The following is a 24,791-nucleotide window of genomic DNA, read 5'->3' on the forward strand; positions in this document are numbered from 1 at the left end:
GCGTGCGCCCGTGATGCTGTGCGTTTAAAATCGTGGAGGCCTTTGCCGTGGTTCATCTTGAGTCGGGGTGATTGACGTAAAGACCAGAGAGCCTTCACTTTACCTCATGAAGTGCATCCTCTTTCCCTAATCGTCACCCCAGCATGACCCCGTAAGGCTTCTAATAATTGACGTTGTATTTCTCAGGAGCTCAGAAGAATGAGGGTGTCGAACCAGACGTGAAAAAGTCAAAGTTAAACATACGCTGTTAAAAACGAGATAATTCTGTAAACTTGAAAAGCAAAACAGCCGACTTCTGAACTAGTCAGTCAGTAGTCCCCGTCTCCGGTTATCGGTGACCAAAATAACATCTTCAGCATTTCAAGCTGTTTCTTCTAATGCCTGTTAGTATATTTTTAAATAATAGGTGTATTCTGCTATATCTTGATTTTTTCAGTTCTAGTCAAAATATGTTGACCTTTATGCAAGAGGATTTAAGCCTTTTATGTGCCACTCTTATCAAAATAATTTTCCTTCCAGCGTCAACTGCTTACACTGAAAAGTTAATTGATTTCATTAATTTGCAGTATCTACATTATGTTACTTTTAGCATTCTTGTTAATAATTACATTATTGCAAACATTAATGCCATGCTACTTACATTATTAGGACTAGGGAATTAGTTGTGCCTTGTGCGGAGACCTTTTGGTGATGTATTCAGCAGGGAGTAGACTTTTGAAAATTATAATTCCAGAGGGGGTGAGTCAGTTTTTCTGGATGACGGGCATCCATTTCTAATACAGACAAAACAAAAGTATCTGTACCCAGACTGAATCTTTAATGTTTAAATTTATTTTCTTAGCTCCTTCTGGAATTCACTCATTCACTCATTCCACCCATATTTGTTAAATTTCTTTTATGTTTCAAGCACATTTGCAGTGACTGGGGTACAGAATTGGACAAAAGCTAGCATTCTTATCCTCTTAGAACTTAAAGGTTAGGGCAAACAAAGGAAGAGAAAAATATGTCAGAGATTAATCAATACTCTGAGGAAGAACGAAGTAAGATCTGAAGAATACAAAGTGTTGGAGGAAGGCAGCAGAGACTATTAGCTGTTTATCGTTTTCCATTCACCTTCTGGTCCCCTTTTTAAAAAATTTGCAGTAGAAACTATGCAGCTTGGTGCAGTCATGTGACTGAGTCCTGGCCAGTGCATTTATGACTTAACTGTAATTGATCTTAGGCAGTGTAGGAGGGGTGATTCTCCTCTTCGGTCCTTTCTTATTTCTACATGCTGAAATGTGGATATAATGGGGAAAGCTTTTGAATTGTGTGGTAGAAGCCACATGCTGGAGATGGTTCTAACACCAGGGAACACCATGCTAGGAGCTGTGGGCCACCTGTCTCTGGACTTATTTTACTGGAGAAATCGTTTTCTAGTTTAAGTCACTGCTACATCATTTAAACCTATAACTATCATCAATGGGAGGATGACTATTTTATTTTTCTCTCTCTTTCATTTGTTTCTATTATTTTCTTTATACCTATCGCTTACTGATGACAAAATTCTTTGCCAAAAGTATACATTTTTTTTCTCACTGTGATTAAACCTATTAATCAGCTTATCAGTTTCTTCTAATAGAGTTATCTTTTGGGAATTCTTTGTGCTCTTGCTCCAATGTGGATAGTTGTTTTCTAAGGTGACATGGTAATACTTCCGGAATCTCCTTTCGCTAATATCCTGGGGAATAACATTTGCCTTGTTTTCTAACTCCTCTTTTCAGGATCTTGTCTATGCCCCTCCCCCTCCTAATTTTAGGAGAGGGTACATGGGAATTAAACTTTTGAGAACTTCATTTCTAAAACTGTATTTTATCAACCCTCTTAATTTATAGTTTGGTTGGGTATAAAATTCTACATTGGCAGTAGTTTTTCCTCATATTTTTAAAGGTAATGATCCATTGCCATATAGCTTCTAGTGAAAAATTTATGCCATTCTGATTCCTGATTTTTTGGTATGTGACTTGTTTCTCTCTGAAGCTTTTATGTTTTTCTCATTTTTCCTGATTTTCTGAAATTTCACAGTAATGTGCCTTGGAATAGTTCACCCCCCCCAATTTATTATTTCAGTAGACCCTCTCCAATCTGGAAACTCTTAAGTTGTGAAAAATTTATTGTTTCATGGCCTTTGTCTATCAGCTTATATTTGGAGTGAGACCAAGAAAGGTTGACAGCTATATGAGTATGGGTGGGTCTTGTTAAGTAATGGGCTTTACTGTAATGTGACCTGACTGGACCTTCAGTGGACTTCTCTCACCTCAACTGTTACTGTCTGTCAGTTATTTCTCTTGTCTACTAAGATTTCCCCTGCAAAGAAACTTTCAGTATCCATCTGTGAAGTATATAATCTTTACTGCCAGGTTCCTGACATTGAGGAGGGAAGGAGGCCAGAGATCTCAATATTGGTAGTCTTTCAGGAATCTGTTAATTAGCATAGGTGAATTTGCTTTTACACATTAACATCAAAAATGTGTTAGACTCAAATTTATTTTTTATAAGAATCCAAAAGTGAGTTTTCCTAGTATATAGGCAGCTCTTCTATACATATTGAATTAAGGACACAGATTTCTTTCACTTTGTCATTTTACTCCTCCCTAGAATCTTATCCATAACTAATTGCTTCTAGCCAGCAGAAAGATCTAGCCAGCAGAAAGATCTTCTAAAAGGAAAATGCGTACAACATAGGAGTAAAATTTACAGCTATAACATAGAGATAGATGAACATTGTTAAGTGGTATCAGGTGCTTAAGACAATCTCCTATTCAGTTTCTCACAGGCCTTAATCACCCTCAAAATGCTATGTTAAGCTTTATCTACCTTTATAAGCAAGAAAGGTAAGACTCACAGAGATTAACTTATTTCCCCAGATTCATTGCTGCTAAGTGGCCCAGCCAGGGTTTAAAGGCAGATTGTAAAACAAATTCAGTCTACCATTTACATATATATTTAATTTTATTTTTCCAGTGTTCTAAGATTCATTGTTTATGCACCACACCAGTGCTCCATGCAAGACGTGCCCACCTTAATACCCACCACCAGGCTCACCCAACCCCTCACCCCCATCCCCTCCAAAACCCTCAGTTTGTTTCTCATGGTTCATCTCCCCCTCTGATTTTCCCCAACTCACTTCTCCTCTCCTTCTCCCAATGTCCTCTGTGCTATTCCTTATGCTCTATAAGTAATTGAAACCATATGATAATTCTCTCTCTGCTGACTTATTTCACTCAAAATATTTTTTCTTTAAATATATTTATTTTATGTTATTTCATCATGATAAGTACTTTTTAATCCCCATCACCTATTTCACCTACCAACCCTCTTCTGGTAACCATCAGTTTGTTCTCTATAGTTAAGTGTCTGTTTCTTGTTTTGTCTCTTTCTCTCTCTTTTTTACTTTGCTCATTTGTTTTGTTTCTTAAATTCCTCATATGAGTGAGATCATATGGTATTTGTCTTTCTCTGACTGACTTATTTTACTTAACATTATCCTCTCAAGGGGCACCTGGGTGGCTCAGTTGGTTGGACGAATGCCTTTGGCTCAGGTCATGATCTCAGAGTCCCAGGATTGAGTCCTGCATTGGGTTCCCAGCTTCATAGGGAGTCTGCTTCTCCCTCTGACCTTCTTGCCTCTCATTCTCTCTCTCTCAAGTGAATAAATAAAATCTTCAAACAAACAAACAAACAAACAAACAAAAAAACCATTATCCTCTCTAGCTCCAGCCACATCATTGCAAATGGCAAGGTTCCATTCTTTTTATGGCTAAATTATATTCCCTTGTATATATATACCACATAGTCTTTATCCATTCATCTATCAATGGACAGTTGGGCTGCTTCCACAGTTTCACTATTTCAAATAATGCTTCCATAAACATGGTGCATGTATCTCTTTGAATTAGTGTCTTCAAAGAGAACAAAATACCCAGTAGTGTATTACTGGAAGTAGGATAGTTGTATTTTTAATTTTTTGAGGAGTCTCCTTACTATTTTCTACATTGGCTCCACCAGTTTGAATTCCTACCAACAGTCAACAGGGTTCCTATTTTTCCACACCCTTTCTCACACTTGTTGTTCCTTGTGTTTTTTATTTTAGCCACTCTAACAGGTGTGATGTGATATATCATTGTATTTTAGATTTGTATTTCCCTCCCGATGAGTGTTGTTGAACATTTTTTCATATGTGTGTTGCCTATCTGTATGTCTTCTTTGGAGAAATGTCTATTCATGTCTCCTGCCCATTTTTTTCTAATTGTCCCTTTTCTGCCATAGGAGAGTGGTTTGTTTTTTTGTTTCTGTTTTGTTGTTGTTGTTTTAACTAACATATAATGTATTATTTGTTTTAGGGGTAGAGGTCTGTGATTCATCAGTCTTACACAATTCACAGCACTCACCACAGCACATACCCTCCCCAATGTCCATCACCCAGCCACACCATCTCTACCCCTCCACAGCAACCATCAGTTTGTTTTCTGAGATTGAGTCTCTTATCTCTTCTCTCCCTGTTTCATCATGTTTCCCTCCCTTCCACTATGATCCCTGTCCTGTTTCTCAAATTCCTCTTATCAGTGAGATCATATGATAATTGTCTTTCTCTGATTGGCTTATTTTGCTTAGCATAATACCCTCTAGTTCCATCCATGTCATTAAAATGGCAAGATTTCATTTTTGATGGCTGCATAATATTCCATGGTACATATAGATATACCACATCTTCTTTATCCATTCATCTGGTGATTGACGTCTAGGTTCTTTACATAGTTTGGCTATTGTGGACATTGCTGCTATGAACATTTGGGTGCATGTGTCTGCCCAGTTTTTAAGTGGAGTAATTATCTTTTGGGTGTTGAGTTGTGTAAGTTCTTTATATATTTTGGATACTAATCCTTTATTAGATATGTTATTTGCAAATAACTTCTCCCATTCAGTAGGTTGTCTTTTGGTTTTGCTGATAGTTTCTTTTGCTGAAAGCTTTTTATTTTGTTATAGTCCCAACAGTTTATTTTTGTGTCAATGTGCCTTGCCTCAGGGGACTATCTAGAGAAATGTTGCTATAGCCAATGTTGGAGAATTACTGCCTGTGCTCTCTTCAAGGGTTTTTATGGTCCATTTCTCACATTTAAATATTTAATCCATTGAGTTTATTTTTATGCATGGTGAAAGAAAGTGGTCCAGCTTCATTTTTCTCATGTGACTGTCCAGTTTTCCCAACACCATTTGTTGAAGAGACTCTTTTTCCCACTCTATATTCTTTCCTCCTTTGTTGAAGATTAATTGACCATATAATTGTGGGTTTATTTCTGCATTTTGTATTCTATTTCATTGATCTATGTATCTGTTTTTTTGCCAATGCCATTCTGTTTTAATTACTGCCATTTTGTAATATAATTTGAAATCTTCAATTGTGATACCTCCAGTTTTGTATTTGGTTTTCAAGATTTCTTTCACTATCTAGGCCCTTTGTTATTCCATACAAATTTTAGGATTGTTTGTTCTAGTTCTGTAAAAAATGCTGTTGGTATTTTGATAGAGATTGCATTAAATCTGTAGATTGCTTTGTGTAACATAGATATTTTAACAATATTTATTCTTCCAGCCTTTGAGCATGGAATGTCTTTCCATTTCTTTGTATTGTCTTGAATTTGTTTCATCAGTGTTTTGTAGTTTTCAGAGTACAAGTGTTTCATCTCCTTAGTTATGTTTATTCCTAGATATTTTATAATTTTTGGTTATAACTTTTGGTACACTTATAAATGGGCATGTTTTCTTAATTTCACTTTCTGCAGCTTCATTATTAGTATATAGGAGTGCAACAGATTTCTATACACTGGTTTTGTGTCCAGTTGCTTTATTGTATTCATTTATTAGTTCTAGCTTTTTTTTTGGTGGAGTCTTTAGGGTTTTCTATATATAGTATCCTGTCATCTGCAAATCATGAGAGTTTTACTTTTTTCTTACCAGTTTGGATGCCTTTTTGTTTGTTTGTTTATTTGTTTTTTGTTTTAGTTGTCCAATTGTTGTGGCTAGGACTTCTCTTTCTATGTTGAATCAAGGGGTGAGAGTGGACACTCTTGTCTTATTCCTGACCATAGAGGAAAAGCTCTCAGTTTTCCCCTGTTAAGGATGATGTTAGCTGTGAGTTTTTCATTAGCGGCCATTATTGTTTTGAGATATATTCCCTCTAAACCTACTTTGTTGAGGGTTTTTTAATCATGAATGGATGTTGTACTTTGTCAAATGCCTTTTTTATGTCTGTTGAAATGATTATGTGATTTTTATTCTATTATTAATATGACATATCACATTGATTGTTATGCAAATATTGAACAACCTTTGCATCCTGGGAATAAATCCCACTTGATCATGTGTATGATTGTTTTAATGTGTTGTTGCATTCAGTATGCTAATGATTTCTTGAGGATTTTTTCATCTATATTCATGAGAAATATTGTCCTGAAGTAGTCTTTTTTGTGGTGTTTTTATCTACTTTTGGGTGATACTAACCTCATAGAATGAATTCCTAAGTTTTCCTTCTTCTTCTATATTTTGGAGTTGTTTGAGAATAATAGGCATTAATTCTTCTTTAAATATTTGATGGAATTCATCTGTGAAGCCATCTGGTCCTGGATTTTTGTTTTTTGGGAGTATTTTGATTGCTGATTCAATTTCATTGCTGGTAATTGGTCTGTTCAAATTTTCTATTTCTTCCCACTTTATTTTTGGTAGATTATATATTTCTAGGAATTTATCCATTTCATCTACATTGTCCAATCTGTTGGCATATAGGTTTCCATAATATTCTCTTAGAATTGTTCATATTTCTGTAGTGTTGGGGTGATTGCCATCTCTCCTCTTTCATTAGTGATTTTTTTGTATTTGGGTCTCCTCTCTCTCTTATTTGTCTCTCTATCTCTCTCTATGAATCTGGCTAGAGATTTATCAATTTTGTTAACCTTTTTAAAGAAATAGCTTTTGATTTCTTCAATCTGTTCTATAGTTTTTTGGTTTTTCCCCCTCCTTCTATATCATTTATTTCTGCTCTAATCTTTATTATTTCCTTCCTTTTGCTAGGTTTTGGGTTTGTTCATTTTTCTTCTTCTACCTTCCTTAGGTGTCAGGTTAGGTTCTTTACTTGAGATTTCTCTTGCTTCTTGAGTTAAGCCTGTATTGCTGTAAACTTCCACTTTAGAACCACTTCTGCTGCATCCCAAACATTTTGGACTATTGTGTTTTCATTTTCATTTGTTTCTATGTAATTTTAATTTCTTCTTTGATTTCTTGGTTGACCCATTCATTGTTCAGTAGTACGTTATTTAACTTGCATAGCGTTATGGTCAGATAAAATTCTGGTATGAATTTGATTTTTTGGAATTTGTTGAGGTATGTATGTATGTGTGTATTTATTTATTTATAGATTTATTTATTCATTTGAGAGAGAGCTAGTGTGTTTGTGATCCAGGGGAAGAGCAGAGGGAGAGGGAGAGAGAATCCTAAGAAGACACTCCACTAACCACGATCTCACAACCTTGAGATCATGACCCGAACTGAAATCAAGACTTGACCACTCAACCTACTGAGCCACCCAGGCACCCCAGTACAAAAGTTTATTTAATGTAGCTTTAATGTGTCTACATTTTAAACATTTATTTATTTATTTGCTTATTTGACAGACAGAGATTATAAGTAGGCAGAGAGGCAGGCAGAGAGAGGAGGAAGCAGGCTCCCCGCTGAGCAGAGAGCCCCATGTGGGGGCTCAATCCCAGGACCCTGGGATCATGACCTGAGCTGAAGGCAGAGGCTTTAACCCACTGAGCCCCAGGAGCCCCAGTGTATCTACATTTTAAAGAAAATAATAAAATGAGCATTTGTGCCTCTGTCACCAAGCTTAGGGAATAAAATATTTCCAGCAACTTAGAAGCTCAATACATTTCCTTCCTGGTAACATTTTCTCTTTAACACCCTCTGTCATCTCCCTGAATTAACCATGATCTCTAATTTTGTGTTAATCATTACATTGATATCTTTAAAATTTTTATTTGTAAATGACATTACCAAAGATATTGTTTTGGTTTGTCTATTTTAGACATTTCTTCAAGTGGAATCAGATTTTTTTAAATTTTGTTACATAATTCTTGGCTTTAACTTTAGACTTTTGAAAATTATCCTTGTTGATATAGTTGTAGTGTTTTATTTCTGTGCTCTTTACTATTCCATTCCTTAATTTATTTGTCCATCTGACTAGATGGACAAAGCTGCTTTTCTTTGTAGATGTCTCTTGGTTCCATCCAATAGAAGTATTTTTTCCAGGCAAGCATTCTAAACCTTTTTAGTGTCTTAAAACCCTTTGGAAATCTTGTGGGTCTATAGTCTTCAGATGTTTTTTTATTAATTATTTTATTTTTAAAAAAGATTTTATTTATTTGTTTGACTCAGAGAGATAGAGAAAGAGAGGGAGAGTGGCAGGCAGTGAGAGAGGGAGAGGCCCTCTGCAGAGCAGGAAGCCTGACTAGGCTCAATCCCAGGACCCCAGACCATGAGCCAAAGGTGAATGCTTAGTTGACTGAACCACCCAGGCATCCCTTCTGGATGTTTTTTTTGTTGTTGTTGCTTTTAAAGATTTTATTTCTTTATTTGACAGAGAAAGAGAGATCACAAGCAGGCATAGGAGGAGGAAGAAGCAGGCTCCCTGCTGAGCAGGGAACGCATTGTGGGGCTCCATCCCAGGACGCTTCTATCATGACCTGATCTGCAGGCAGAGGCTTAACCCACTGAGCCACCCACATGCCCCTGGATGTTTTTAAATGTATAACAAATGAATACGTTTATAAAGAAAATAAATTACAAATTACAAAAGAAAGAGATACAAAGAAAACAGAATTATATAATGTTGTATGTCAGTTAGATCTCAAAATAGCTGGAAAACATAAAAGCAAATCTTCAAAAAGAAGTAGACATAGTTCTTTATTAGGGCACTAAATAGCAAGATCTATCAGTAGATATGAGATATAATTTTTTTTAAAAGATTTTATTTGTTTATTTGACAGACAGAGATCACAAGTAGACAGAGAGGCAGGCAGAGAGAGAGAGAGAGGGAAGCAGGCTCCCTGCTGAGCAGAGAGCCCGATGCGGGACTCAATCCCAGGACCCTGAGATCATGACCTGAGCCGAAGGCAGCGGCTTGACCCACTGAGCCACCCAGGCGCCCCTGAGATATAATTTTGAATTAGTGATAAGCATATAAGAAATTTTGATCTGTCAAGAGAACTTGACAATATCTATGATTTTTATTGGTTACATAGTTTCTAGTCTTGCTGATAATGTGATTTGTACAAAAAATACTGTGATTTGTTGCTTACATTCATATTCAGAGGAAATGCTTATTTTTAGTTAGAAGTTGATGACATTAAGATGTAACTTTTTTTTTTCATCCAAGTTTTGAGGCCCTCTGAATTCTATACCTAGACTGGTTGGGGATCTGTGTACTGGAGGTTATGAACCACTGCTCTTGTTTATATACCTAGGAGTGAAATTGCTGGACCATAAGATATGCACATATTTAGCTTTACTGAGCAGTGCCAAACTGTCTTTTAAATTTATACCCTCAACTACAGTGTGTGAGGTTTTTCTTATCAGATTTTAATTATTGCCAATTTGGTTCCATGAGTATAAAGATGCGGTTTTGCATCTAATGTAACAAATAGGTATCAGTTAAGGGTAGAAGAAATTACATAAGGTAGCAAAGGCAACAATCCCTTGATGGTGCTCCTGCATGGTTTTGTCCAAAGGTCCAGCTCATGCAGATCTGCAGAAGGAAGCAAGAGAGGTGGAACCAATGCTGTCCCAAATGAGTAGGAAGGAGGGCAGCAGCTCTACATGTAAACTAGATGCTTGTATTTCTGGTGACATTCCTGGTAAGTACTTTTCTTCATACTGTTATATACTGAGGCCACTAGATGGTGGTAAAGACTACTTTTACATCATTAAAATCTCAAGTTAAGCTATTTTTGTTAGAATTTTTGAGTTCCGCAACTTAAGATATAGAGTGGAGTCAGTTCACATTTCTTTTTTTTTCCATATGGGATTATGTATTAGAGAGAAAAGCTTTAGTAAAGTTGAATTACCATCGTAACTTTTATTAATTGCTTTATTATTAGTATAAATAAGTGGTAATAATATATGAATTAAATTTTCAAAATGTTCCTTAACAAGTAGCCCACTTATATCAGTAATATTATTAAGTACATCTTGTGTGTTGAGTATTGGGTTAGATGCTGTGGGGAAGAAGAAGACTGGATACCTCTTCTTGTACTTGTCAATATGTCTTGATATTTCTGTATCAGCCTCTTTGCTACTAATCTTCTTAGAATAAGTAGGAGCAAAGATTTGTAAGCAGCTCGATATTAAATATAGTGTGAATTTATTTAATGTTTCTATTGATAAAGTAAATTTTTTTTCTTTTTAAAAGATTTTATTTATTTATTTGACAGAGAGAGAGATCACGAGTGGTCAGAGAGGCAGGCAGAGAGAGAGGGGGAAGCAGGCTCCCTGCCAAGCAGAGAGCCCCATGTGGGCCTCCATCCCAGGAATCTATGATGAGGACCTGAGGCGAAGGCAGAGGCTTCAACCCACTGAGCCACCCAGGAGCCCCAAGTAAATTGTTTTTTGTTTTTTGTTTTTTTTTTAAAGATTTTATTTATTTATTTATTTATTTGACAGATCACAAGTAGGCAGAGAGGCAGGCAGAGAGAGTGAGAGGAGGAAGCAGGTCCCCGCTGAGCAGAGGGCCCGATCCCAGGACCCCGGGATTATGATTTGAGCTGAAGGCAGAGGCTTTAGCCCACTGAGCCACCCAGGCGCCCCCAAATAAATTGTTTTTATTGCTGAAACACAGAAATGTGAGCTTTATATCCATTATATCCCTTTTTAGATATGTTAATGGACTTAATGTTTTGCATTTGAAAGTGAATTCTAGTACCAATGATATTTTAAAACCTCATATTAATAAATGCAATTATTTTCTAAAATAGGCTTTGCAAGTCTATTGCTTTAGGTAGCCCTTATGCCTCACTACTGTAGTTGGGGAGAAATGTTATGAGAGAAGTATTTATGGACTTTTGCTGTATGTTTTGGATTTTTACTGAGAAATATGGCTGGTTTCTTTCCTCATTGTAAGTTGAAACACCTTTTAGCTTCAGGCACTTGTGGGGCTTAGTTTGTGGCAGGTCCTTTTTCACCAAGTTCCTCTTCCACGTGAACATCCATTATCTAGTGCTCTCCGATGTATTTCTCTTCACCTCCAAAAGTTGTCATAGATACTTACTAGCTGAGTAATTAATTTACTTTTTGATCTGTTTTGGCTTTGCTTGACGACCATTGATTGTTTTTGCTGAATCACTGTAATTTTTTATGTTTCATTTACTCTCACATTGTAATAAGGGCCAGAGCATTAATCCATGGGTCTTGCAGGCTGTGTCCCAACACTGGGGGCCCGTTTTCTCTTCAGGATATGGCTTAGGATTTTCCCAAGGTCACTTTATGATCTAAGTTTCAATGTCCCTTTATCTCTTATGAGGTTTGACAGATGCCTTTGTTTATGGGAAGTCAGCACTATTCAGGTTGACATTGCCTCTGCAAAACATACTAAGTTGACTGCTTGAGATAACTTAATAGTGCTCCTAGAAAAAGGCTTACTATTCAAGATGATTTTCTTTTTATATATAGACACTGGATATTAAAAAACACAGTTTCCTTGGGGTGCCTGGGTGGCTCAGTCATTAAGCGTCTGCCTTAAGCTCAGGTCATGATCCCAGAGTCCTGGGATCAAGCCCTGCTTCGGGCTCCCTGCTCAGTGGGAAGCCTGCTTCTCCTCTCGCTCCCCCTGCCCATGTTCCCTCTTCTCGCTGTGTTTCTGTCAAATAAATAAATAAAATCTTAAAAAAAAAATACAGTTTCCAGTTTTCCTACTTGCTTGGAGTCATCCGAAGTTCCCACTCAGCACAAAATAAAAACTGAAAATAGTGAAAATTATAACTTTACACTCTGCCTCAGTATAATTTTTATTTCATAGTGCTTTTTAATTAAATAATGGTACTGAGCCTGTAACTATTGTAGATTGAGACATGTTGGTAGATTCATGTCACTAGAGTCTCCTTTATGAGACTCTAATGGGAGCTAGGGCCTCATTTGGTTGTTTAATCCTCACTCCTATTTAGCTGCTCTTCTCATTTCTTAACAGGTTTTAGTAAATATTTATTTAAAAATTTCTAGTCATATATCCCAATCCTGTTCCTCTTTCAGAGAATGTCAGTGAAACCTGTTTCCCAGATCAGAGAACATCAGGTTCTGATGAGTCTGATAGCACGTAGGAGCTGTCATGTATGTTATGCTTTCTACTGAATTCTTTATTACTCTCTCATTTCAGTTTGGGACATTGGTATTTATTTCCATTTTACAGATTAAAATAAAAGCAGCAAAAAGAAGCTCAAAAAAGCTGCTAGGAGTGCCTGGGTGGCTCAGTGGGTTAAAGTCACTGCCTTCAGCTCAGGTCATGATCCCAGGGTCCTGGGATTGAGCCCCACATCGGGCTCTCTGCTTTGCAGGGAGCCTGCTTCCTCCTCTCTCTCTCTTTCTGCCTCCCTGCCTACTTGTGATCTCTGTCAAATAAATAAATAAAATCTTTAAAAAAAAAAGCTGCTAAAGGTTAACAAAATGATTAATTTAGAGCTGGTTCATTTTACTTGCTCTCCTATAATCCTGTGTTATAGGAAACTGATACTGTAATGTAGTTATTCTTTCCCATATTGATATTTAGATGTTGGAGGATGTTTATTTTATAAATTACGCTTCAGTGAGTAACTGTAAATATCTCCTTGGGAATATACCTGTAAGTGGAATTAATGAGTTTGCTTCACACTTTTTATAATATGGATTTATACTCCCAATGGCAGTGAATGAGATTTCCTCTTCACAGTCTTGATAATTTTTTTAGAAGTTTAATATTTGCTTGTCTTTTGGCAGGGAAATGTCTCATTGATTTACTTTATATTTTTCTGATTCTTATAATTGAGCATTTTTTTTAAAGATTTTTTTTTTTTAATTTTACAGAGAGAAAGAATGAGTATGAGTTGGGAGAGAGGTAGAGGGAGAGAGACAGAATCTCAAGCAGACTTTGTGCTGAGCTCAGAGCCCATATGGGGCTCAATCTCACATGACCTGAGATCATGACCTAAGCTAAAATCAAAAGTCAACCATGTAACCAACTGAACCACGCAGGCACCTCTGAATTGAGCATCTTTTCATAATTTTATAGGTTATGTTGCTTTCCTTTTCCTTGAGGTCCCTGTTTATACCTTTTGCCCAATTATCTGTTATGTTGTTCATTTTTTTCTTATTAATGTGATAGTATTTTTTTTAATATTCTGGATGCTAATCCTCTTTTCATTGCATTTGTTACTGATATAGTCTTCCATTTGTGCTTTTATTTAAATCTTTTAATGATGCATTTTGCCATATAGATTCTAATTTTGAAGTATTTGTCCTTTGTTTTCTGCCTTTTTTTCCTCATCTAAGATCATTATTCCTATCCAGTATATAAAGAGATCCTAGACCAAAGATGTCCTATATCCTATATTTTCCTCTCGACATACAGCTTTGCTTTTGGCATTTGATCAGTCTCAAATTGATTTTGGTAACACTGTAAGGTACAGGTTGTTCCCTACTGATTTGCAATATCAACTTTTTTCAAGTATCATTTATTTAGCATATAAGCTTTCACATATGCCTGGGCTATTTCTGAATTATTTACCCTATTTCACTGATATATTTATCTTTTCCTGAACCAATACTATGCTATCTGAATTATGGTAGCTTTATCATTCATCTTGACATTTGATACAGTAAATATATCATTCTTTTTTTTAAGATTTTATTTATTTATATGACAGACAGAGATCACAAGTACACAGAGAGAGAAAGAGGAGGAAGCAGGCTTCCTGCTGAGCAGAGAACCTGATGCAGGGCTCGATCCCAGGACCCTGGAATCATGACCTGAGCCGAAGGCAGAGGCTTTAACCCACTGAGCCAACCAGGAGCCCGTATCATTCTTGTTTTAACATTATTTTGGCTACTCTTGGCCTTTACTATTCAATTTGAATTTGGAGGAAAACTTTAGACATTTTTTATAAATTCCAATTTCATTTTTTTTAAAATTTTTTATTTTTTAAAATATTATATTTATTCATTTGACAGACAGAGATCACAAGTAGTCAGACAGGCAGGCAGAGAGAGAGGAGGAAGCAGGCTCCTGGCCAAGCAGAGAGCCGGATGTGGGGCTTGATCCCAGGATCTGGGACCATGACCCGAGCTGAAGGCAGAGGCTTTAACCCACTGAGCAACCCAGGCGCCCCCCAATTTCATTTTGATTGAAATTTACACTAAACGTATAGAGAAATTAGGGATGAATTAACATATTTATTTTTGAATTTCGTAACATGAACAAAATATAACTCCCCAGTTTGTGGGAAGTGTTGTTCTATGTGCTTTAGTGAAGATTTATACTTTAATTCATAAATACTTTTGCAGCTTTTATAAATTTATTCATGAGCACTTTATACTCTTGTTGGTATTGTGAGGTGGTTTTTAAAGTGCATTTTCTAAACAGTTCTAACTGCTATAAAATATACTTTTGAATTTTATAAATTGACCATGTATTTAGCAGCCTTGTTATTATAGCCTCAGTTTAAATTTTAAGGTTTTTTTTTTAAATATTTTTTTCTCACTAACTATGTAAACCTTATTTTCAGACAATAATGACAATTTTGTTTCTCCTTTTACAATCTTTACACCTTTTCTCCTTTCCTTCCTCCTGAGGGGGTTCAGTCTCCCTAATGTGGACAATTTTAAAGTGAAGGCATTTGCAACTGTGAGGGTTCAAGAGAAACTTTTGTCCCTCTCATAACTATGTAGAAGAATCTAAATTGGGAATCTTTCTCAGAACAAAAATTATTACCAGAAATGAATTTTGTCTGAATGGCTTATCTGTATGGCAGGACAAACATCTAATGACCAAACGTCTGCCCTTCTTAATGCTCTTTTCCCCTTTGAAGCTCCAGACCTCCATCCCATTCCCTAGCTCAGAATGGCATATATACCTAATTTTATTTTTCTGTCTTTGCACCTCTCATATATGTGGAGTTCCTATATGTATGAAATTAAATTTTATTCTCTTTTATTATTCTGTCTCATGTCAGTTTAATTCTCAGATCAGCTGGAAGAATCTTTGAAGGGTTGAAGATTTTTTCCTCCCACATTCCTCTTCCTTTTTCCCTTTCTTATTTCTTTCTTTCCTATTTTCCTTTCTTCTTTACTTCTTTCTTATTTTTCTCTTTCTTTTAGTTCTTTCCTCTCTTTCTCCTCCCTTTTCCTCCTCTCCTTCCTCCATTCTTCTTCTCCCTTCCCACTTCCTCTTTTCTTTCCCTCTCTCTGTACTGTGCTGCATAGGATTTTTGTATGATGTTGAATTTGAAATTTAAAGGGAAAAGGAACTTGTTAGTTATAAGTTTTTGATAAATACTCTTCATCAAGTTAAAAAAGTTTTCTTCTGTTTCTAGTTTGCTAAGTTTTCTAAAAAAATGTATGAATGCTTTTGAATTTGATCAAAAGCTTTTCCTGCATTTACTAAAATAATTGTTTGTTTTTATCCTTTAATTGCTGTTGTGATGAATTACATTAAAATACTTTCTAATGTTGGGGCACCTGGGTGGCTCAGTGGGTTGGGTCTCTGCCTTCGCGCAGATGGAGATCTCAGGGTCCTGGGATTGAGCCCCGCATCGGGCTCTCTGCTTGTTGGGGAGCCTGCTTCCCTTCCTCTCTCTCTGCCTGCCTCTCTGCTTACTTGTGATCTCTGTCAAATAAATAAATAAAATCTTAAAAAAATACTTTCTAATGTTAAGACATCCTTGCATTCCTGAGACAAACCCTACCTGGATGTTCAGCATTATTATTTTGTAGATTGTTAGATTCTATTTGATACTATTTTATTTATAATTTTTTTGTTTATGTTTATACATGAGATTAGCTCATAATTTTTTTCTCTTACCCTGTCCTTGTTCAGTTTTTGTTTCAATGTTTTATCAAGCTTATAGAAAGAGTTAGAGGACCTTCCAGCCCCTTTTTTGTATTTTATGAAACAATTTGTTTATGGTGGGGGTTACCTATTCTTGGAAAATGTATTAGAATTAATCAGGGAAATTGGGACTGGTAAAATTTTAAACTACCGATTCAAACTTCACCTATCTTCAAAATTTTCCATTTCCTCTTTTTATAACTCTTTGAACTGAATTCATAGTGTATTAATTTTCAATCTTTTAAATTTTCCAGTACATATATTTAAGACTGCAAATCCCTTCATTCTTCCAGTTTTGATAATCATTCATTATCATAAAGTTATAAATACATTGATGTTTTAGTCATGATTTTTTTGACCTATCAATTTTTTCTTTATATGATATAATAGTATTTGGGGAGAGAAAACATGTTTCATTTGTTTGTTTTAAAGATTTTATTTGTTTAGTTTTTTGAGATAGAGAGAGAGAGAGAAGCACTTGCAGTGGGGGAGAGGGAAAAGCAGGTTCCCTTCCAAGGCGGGGCTCAATCCCAGGCCTGGGATCATGACCTGAGCCAAAGGCGGCCACTTAACCAACTGAGCCACCCAGGCGCCCCGACCTATAAATTATTTAAAAGTACGTTTCAACATTTTCACATTTAAAAGACATTTTCGGGGTTTCTCTTTTCAATATTGGTTTGGTTCATTTCATTTCATTTCATTTCATTTCATTTCATTTCCTCTCCAACCCTCCGCCCCCCCTTGCCTCCCCTCTCTTCCCTATACTTAGTTAACATACAGTGAGTTTTATGTATATAATATAGTGATTCAACACTTACATACAACACCTGGTGTTCATCACAGCAAGTGCCCTCCTTAATCCCCATCACCCTCTACCCGCCTCCCCTCCCCTCTGGTAACCATCAGTTTGTTCCCTATAGTAGAATCTGTTCCTTGGTTTGTCTGTCTCTCTCCTTTTATTCCCTTTGCTTTTTTTTTGCCTTAAATTTTACATATGAATGAAATCATATGGTATTTGTCTTGAACTGATTGACTTATTCCATTTAGCGTTATACTCTTAGCTCCATCCATGTCATTGCAAATAGCAAGATTTTGTTCTTTCTTATGGATGAATAATATTCCATTATATATATGTACATACATATATATATTACACTTTTTTTTTAGTTTTTCTTTTTTTAAAGATTTTATTTGTCTATTTGACAGACATAAATCACAAGCAGGCAGAGAGGCAGGCAGAGAGAGAGGGGAAGCAGGCTCCCTGCTGAGCCCGATGTGGGGCTCGATCCCAGGACCCTGAGATCATGACCTGAGCCGAAGGCAGCTGCTTAAGCTTAACCCACTGAGCCACCCAGGTGCCCCGAGACTTGCTTCTTTTTCTTATGTATCATCAGTTTTATAAACATATTTTATTGTATTTAAAAACATTCTCTACTGTTTGCAGAGTGGCACACACAGATACACATGTATGATTACCATACTTTTTTAAGGTGTTTGTTTAACTTAGCATAATCTCTACTTAATATCTCTACAATCCTCCTGAATAATACCAAGGACCTTAAAGTATTGATCTCTTACTTCTAATCCCTCCCATCATCTTCCATATTAGTTGTTTTGTTTTTACCTTGTTTTTAAGTCCCCCAATTGCAAATGCTGTCTCTTCCTCTCTTTCTCTTTCACTCTCTTTTACAGAGACAGTTTGAATTCACTTACACATTTATCAATTTCTTTATTTGCTGTTTTTTTTTTTTTTATTCCATTCCTTTCACCTAGGGACAGTTTCTTTCTTTCTTATCTGTGGAAAAATCTCTTCATTTTTTTCTAAAACTGTCTTCATTTTGCCTCTCAAAAGATAGTTTAAATTAATGCAGAATTCTCGGTTTTTAGTTATTTTGCTTCAAAAATTTGAAGATATATTTCATTGACTTTGGGCCTCTTTCTCATTGATGTCAGTTTTAGTCTATTCTTAATTTTGAAGCATTTGAGAAAAATAAAAGTTTGATGACATTAAGATATAATAAAGTCATTATTAAGAACAGACTCACCACCTGGTTCCCCAAGGTGGTGGATATTAGAGAAGGCACGGATTGCATGGAGCACTGGGTGTGGTGCAAAAATAATGAATACTGTTATGCTGAAAATAAATTAAAAAAATTAATCACTCAAAAAAATTAAAGTAGATAAAACTCAAAAAAAAAGAAAAAAAAAAGAACAGACTCTGTTTCATTCTTAAAAAATTTCAATAAATATTCTATGCGGAAAGCATGACATTTTTAGACCAGTTCCCATAGTTCCTTTCTGGCACTCATTTTACTCACCATATCATGCCTAATTATAAACATGCTTATAAAAAACATGCTTATACATTTATTGCATATTATTTTTATTTTTATTTATTTATTTTTTTTAAAAAAAGATTTTATTTATTTGTCAGAGAGAGAGAGGGAACGAGAGCGAGCACAGGCAGACAGAATGGCAGGCAGAGACAGAGGGAGAAGCAGGCTCCCTGCAGAGCAAGGAGCCCAATGTGGGACTCGATCCCAGGACGCTGGGCTCATGACCTGAGCCGAAGGCAGCTGCTTAACCAACTGAGCCACCCAGGCGTCCCTGCATATTATTTTTAAAAAGTGATTTCCTTCTCTGTCATATAAAAAAAAAATAAACGAAAAAAAGTGATTTCCTTTCTTATAAATATACATTTTGAAAATATGAATTCAAAGCAACTTTTCATAAGTTTTGGATTTTGAAATTTAAGTGCACCTGGTGAACCTTACTATAAAAATCTCATCTGTATTATACACAAGAAAGAACAGAGAGGAAGATATATTCTGCAGTATCTATACAGAGGACCATATTCTAAGGGTTATTTTTTCTTTTTTATACTGTAAAAAGAAAAAAGTGTTTTGGATTTCCTAATTTGACATCTTAGAGAAGAAATTTAAGGCAAATACTAATGTCATACCTACTGAAACATAACACAGTTTTGCACAGACTACATACATTTGCACAATCATTCTTAGGACTTCTAATGATCTCACCATTATAGTAAGACAAATAGTTTTAAAATGTAAGATTTCCTAGGCTAGTATAAACCTAAGAGATATAGAGCACAAGTACTTCCTTAAATCTATTTTACCTTGTGCCTTTATATAATTATTTTGGTATTTCTCTCTTTCACTGGAAGATTTTAATGTTTTTGACTTATGTTCCTGAATTTTAATCTACTGTATGAAAAATTAAGGACATTAAATACAAAGATATCTAAATTTACAGGCATTTATTTCTTTATGAAAACACAATTTCATTCTGAACTAAGATCAGTATGATACCTAATTCTTATAATTGTTTTGACTGGTTTGCTTCAATTGTTTCTTTCATTTGTTCAGTCACTGACTTGTGCACTTACAGTATCTTTCAAAATGCTATGAAATTTAAACCATTTGTTGAGAAGTGTGATATTTTCTTTTTTTTGTTGTTTTTTTTTCTTTTTTTTCCAATTTATTTATTTTCAGAAAAACAGTATTCATTATTTTTTCACCACACCCAGTGCTCCATGCAAGCTGTGCCCTCTATAATACCCACCACCTGGTACCCCAACCTCCCACCCCCCCGCCCTTTTATCACCAGTACCAATAGTGTGTATTACATTGATAATGTCTCATTTTCTATTTTTAAATAATCTTATGCATTACAGCATACACATTAACATTTATATTCAGTCATCACCAGAATCATTATTATATTACAATCACTATTAGTGTGTGTTGTCTTTAACATATAGTGCCTCACATTTATAAACAGTGTTTGTCTCACATCTGGTATGAATATGAGAAGAATAGAAAAGAAGAAATAGTTTGTCATCGTTTGAATGAACTTCAACTTCTTAATTCTGAGTAAAGTTCCATTTCAAAAAAAAATGCCCTGGGAAATGTGAGTGATTATGTACTCTGCTCATTTTACAAATAGTGATGTTACAAGATATATAGGTGATTATTATGTGAATATATAGGAATGGCATTTAAAACTTTATGGCCTTAATCATATTGAAAAGGTGTAATTGCAGAATAAATGGTACAGAAAGAACTAAATTTCTTTTGTAAGGTGTGTGCAATCTGACATTCTTGAGGAATTAGTAGTCCCCTCAGAAAGAGCCAAAAACACCTGAAGGAATATGGCAATATCACATCATGCCAAAAATTTCCTTACTGCCTTTGGGCAGTAAATCTTCTGGTAGATCTGGTAGATCTGGTAAATCTTCTGATAGACTTCTTTTCTTCCCTTTCTTTCTCCTCTCCTTGTTTCCATCCCCCAGGAATAGCAACTGAAACCCTGACAAGAGTTCAGTGTAGAAAATTAAATTTCACAGGGACCATTAAAATTTATTTTTAATTTCTCTCTTGTAATAGCTATAAATAACTTATTAAAAAGTTTTGCCTTTTTAAAATAGTAGTACTTTTTCATCAATTAATTTTAAGAGAATTTATAATGGTACTATTTTTTATCCAGTTTCTACCCTTGCCTCACTCATTGGAACATGTGTTCAAGAGATGTATTCTAACAGGCTTTGAATAATTTTTTCCATCACTGAATTATGAAAAATTTCAAAGATAAAGCAAAACTGAAATAGCTTTTCTTGAACATCATACATTTACTAACTAGATTTTACCACCAACATTTTATTAAATTTGTTTATATGTAAGTGTCTGTTCACCTTTCTATTCCCCCATTAAGTTAATGTCATTTTGGGTACATTTCAGAATAAACTGTAGACATCATTACCCCTTTCCTTAAATACTTCAGCACATGTATCATATAGAGTTTAACCTATATGTGTTTACAGTTCTCTTTTAATTTAAAATTTATATACATTAAAATCATGAATCTTAATGTGATATTCATAGTTTTAACATATGCATGTTTATTAAATTGATATCAAGACATAGAACATAAACATAACCTTAGAAAAGTTCCCTCATGCCCCGACCCGGTAAATAGATACTCAGTTTGATCCCTTTCCCACATAGGTAGCCACTGTTCTTATTTTAAAAATGCCACTGATTAATTTTTAGGTGTTCTAGAACTTTAATATATACTTTTCTAGAAACAATACTCTGGCTGCTATGCAGAGAACAGATTGTAGGAAAACAAAAGTAGAACAGGGATATGATTCAGAAAGCCATTATAGTAGCCTAGGTGAGATGATAGTAGTTTGAACTAGAGTGGTAGCAATAGATGTGGTCAGATTCAGAGTAAATTTTGAAGATAGAATTGGTAGGATTTGGTGGTGGATTGGATGTGGTTGTATGGCATTGCCAGTTCCTGAGATGGGGAAGATGAGGAGAAATAGTTTGAGGATGGGAAAAATTGAGGTTTCCGTTTTGGACATACCATATTTGAAATGTCTATTAGGTTAGATCCTAGGACATATGTAGGAGTCATTCTCTATATATTAGTATCTTTTCATTTTTGTCATTATCAAGCTATAAACCCAATAAACTAAGGGATTATATGTATGCACAGTGGTTACATAGACTCTGCTTGATTTATTACTGTCGAACTTCTGGTGCCTAGAATGAAGAAAATGGAATATTATTTTAACCAGGATTATTGTTATATATATCACATGTAACAGTATACTGTCCATATTGTTTGAAAATTCTATTTTAAGAACTAACAGACTTTATACAAAAAGCAAAATCCAAAGTATCAATGTAGTGATTGAAGCCCACTCTGTTTATAATTGCAGGACTAGTGAAAATAACTCACAGGTTCTGTTACTAATGACGTTTCAATAAAACAATCAAAATCTGTACATAATCAAAAGGAATATATCTTCACATAAAAAATACCCAAAGTTGAAATAGATAACTATAGGAATTTAATTTGGTAGAAGACATGGAGTCTTGTTAGGACAATAATAAAAGTCAGAGGATATTTTTTGGAGGGGCACTTTGAATTTTTATGGATAGGTTAAAATGAGGGCAATTTTAGATGGAGATAAAATTGCATCAGCAAGGATGCGGAGGCAGCAGTCATGAGGGTTAGCGAGGCAATGGCAAATCAGCTCTTTTACCTTCAGTATAAGAAGACAGTCACACAGTCATTGATTCATTCATTCATGAATTTATAAATGCTGAATGAATGCCTCTTCTTGGCAGTGCGGCCCTAAAATAAATATTACTCATATCTTGCCCTCAGGGAACCCACAGTCTATTAGATGAGACAGGCATGTCTGGGAAAATCTAAGGGAAGAGTATATTATTCATTGCATGGTATTAACCAAACACTGAATAAGACATTTTGCTTCTTAAATTTTTCTTATTCAATACTCATAAAGCCTTCTGAATAACAGTTCCACTATTCAGAGACTGAAGTCCACATTTTGTGTCAGGACAAATGGAGAATCTGAAAGATTAAATTTATAATCTTAATAAATTGGAGAATTAAGAATTTGTAAAAGCCCTATGTTTTTTGTTTTTTATTTTTAACGACGCCATATCGAATAAATAAAATACACTATAATAAGAAGTGTAATAGAAGTGCACTTAAAAATCTATGGAAGAATGGAAGGAACAGGGGAAGAAACCGTTTCTTCTTGGAACAACTGATGAAGTGGTGAAAAAGTGGCATTTGTGAAACATGATGAAAAGAAGGGGACAAAAATTCTTAGCTTGGGAATTTTAACAAGTGTTTGCACATAACTTACACCCCTGTTTCTTACTTCTTTCAAAACCCATCTTTCTCCAAGTCCCTTACCCTTGGAGGACACACTCTTATTTTACTTGAAAGAGGCTATTGTGGTCAAGGAAGGGTGAGATGGGGTGGTGGGGAAGACAGGTAGAAAACAGCAGGAAGACTGGGTTTTAGAAAATGGTGGAAAGGAGATACCCCAGAGAAGTTGTGGGCTGTAATGCAAATGCAACTTTTATTAGGTTGCTGTGGTGTAGGGGATGTTAAAAGTACTTTAGATTGTTGGATTCTGTTTCTTTGTTTAAGAACGAACCATGTAGATTCTAGGTTGTAATACTTGTAATACTAATAATAGACGGCCCGCAGTGGTTGGATTCTTTCTTTCTTTTTTTTTTTCTTTTTAAAGATTTTATTTATTTGACAGACAGAGATCACAAGTAGGCAGAGAGGCAGGCAGAGAGAGAGGAGGAAGCAGGCTCCCCACTGAGCCGAGAGCCCCATGTGGGGCTTGATCCCAGAACCCTGGGATCATGACCTGAGCCGAAGGCAGAGGCTTTAACCCACTGAGCCACCCAGGCGCCCTGGATTCTTTCTTTCTTTGACTTTTTTTTTTTTTTTAAGATTTTATTTATTTATTTGAGAGCGACACAGTGAGAGAGAACATGATCGAGGAGAAGGTTAGAGAGAAGCAGACTCCCCATGGAGCTGGGAGCCCGATGCGGGACTCGATCCCGGGACTCCAGGATCACGCCCTGAGCCGAAGGCAGTCGTCCAACCAACCGAGCCACCCAGGCGTCCCTCTTTCTTTGACTTTTTATTGAAAGTGTATTAATGTATTTTCGCAAACAGAACATATCACTCAAGGTGCTTGTATATTGGGCTTCAGTATTTCTAAATCATTGCTCGTGAGGAAGCACTGTTTTTCAGAGACTTCCTGAAGTTCTTTCCTGTAGCTCTAAGAGTAGAAGCTGCATTCTGCTTTTGGGGTAAGCTCACTCTCTGTTCTGAGAAAGACCATGCTGAAGAGTGTTTTGAGTTATGTATCCATTCATTTTTGTTGAGAGAAGTGCTGATCCTTGTGGAGAAGGAAATGAACAGAAACTCAGTCTTGTAGCAGGACAGGGGCTAAAGAGGAAAATGGACTGTAGAGGGCCTGTATGAAAGGGGATGGCTAATAGATACCAAGAACAGTTAATATTTAATACATAATTAATACATAATCCCTTTATGTTATTTTCAAAATAAAGGTTTTAAACCTAGTGGTCTTTTGAATGTGGATATTCAGGAGATTTATGTAGATTCTTTGTGGTCAAAATGTATTGTTGAGCGCTTAAACAACACTGAAGTACACATGATTACCAGAGAGGAATGATAAGGAAATTTAGAGTAGTCCAACATAAAATGAAGATCACAAACCAGGAAAATGTAAACACTCTCAGAAATTATTGGGTAGGTGACTAGAATGCTTATAGCCACACAGAATAGAAATTAGATTATTTAGTTGTTAAAGGGAGGAGAGCCTCTGACGGCTGGAGAACTTGGGACCACTTAAGGAACATATATCCTCATGTATTTTCCTCAAAAATATGACTGGAAAGAGGGAGTACAAAGAAATGCTAAATCCAACTCAAAATCAGTATTTTATAATAAAGGTATTTTATTGACCATATTGCTAAAAAGAATAATTGGGGAAATTAGAGGGGGAGACAAATCACGAGAAACTGTAGACTCTGAGAAACAAACAGAGGGTTTTGGAGGGGGAGGGGAGTAAGGGGTTGGGTGAGCCTGTGGTGGGTATTATGGAGGGCATGTATTGCATGGAGCACTGGGTGTGGTGCATAAACAATGAATTTTGGAACACTGAAAAAAAATTAAATAAAATAATTATGAACTGATGTTAGGCACAGCTGGATCAAGGTCTTAAAATAGGATCACACACATA

This window comes from Neovison vison, chromosome 9 (assembly GCF_020171115.1).
Source record: "Neovison vison isolate M4711 chromosome 9, ASM_NN_V1, whole genome shotgun sequence".
In the NCBI taxonomy this organism is placed as follows: domain Eukaryota; kingdom Metazoa; phylum Chordata; class Mammalia; order Carnivora; family Mustelidae; genus Neogale; species Neogale vison.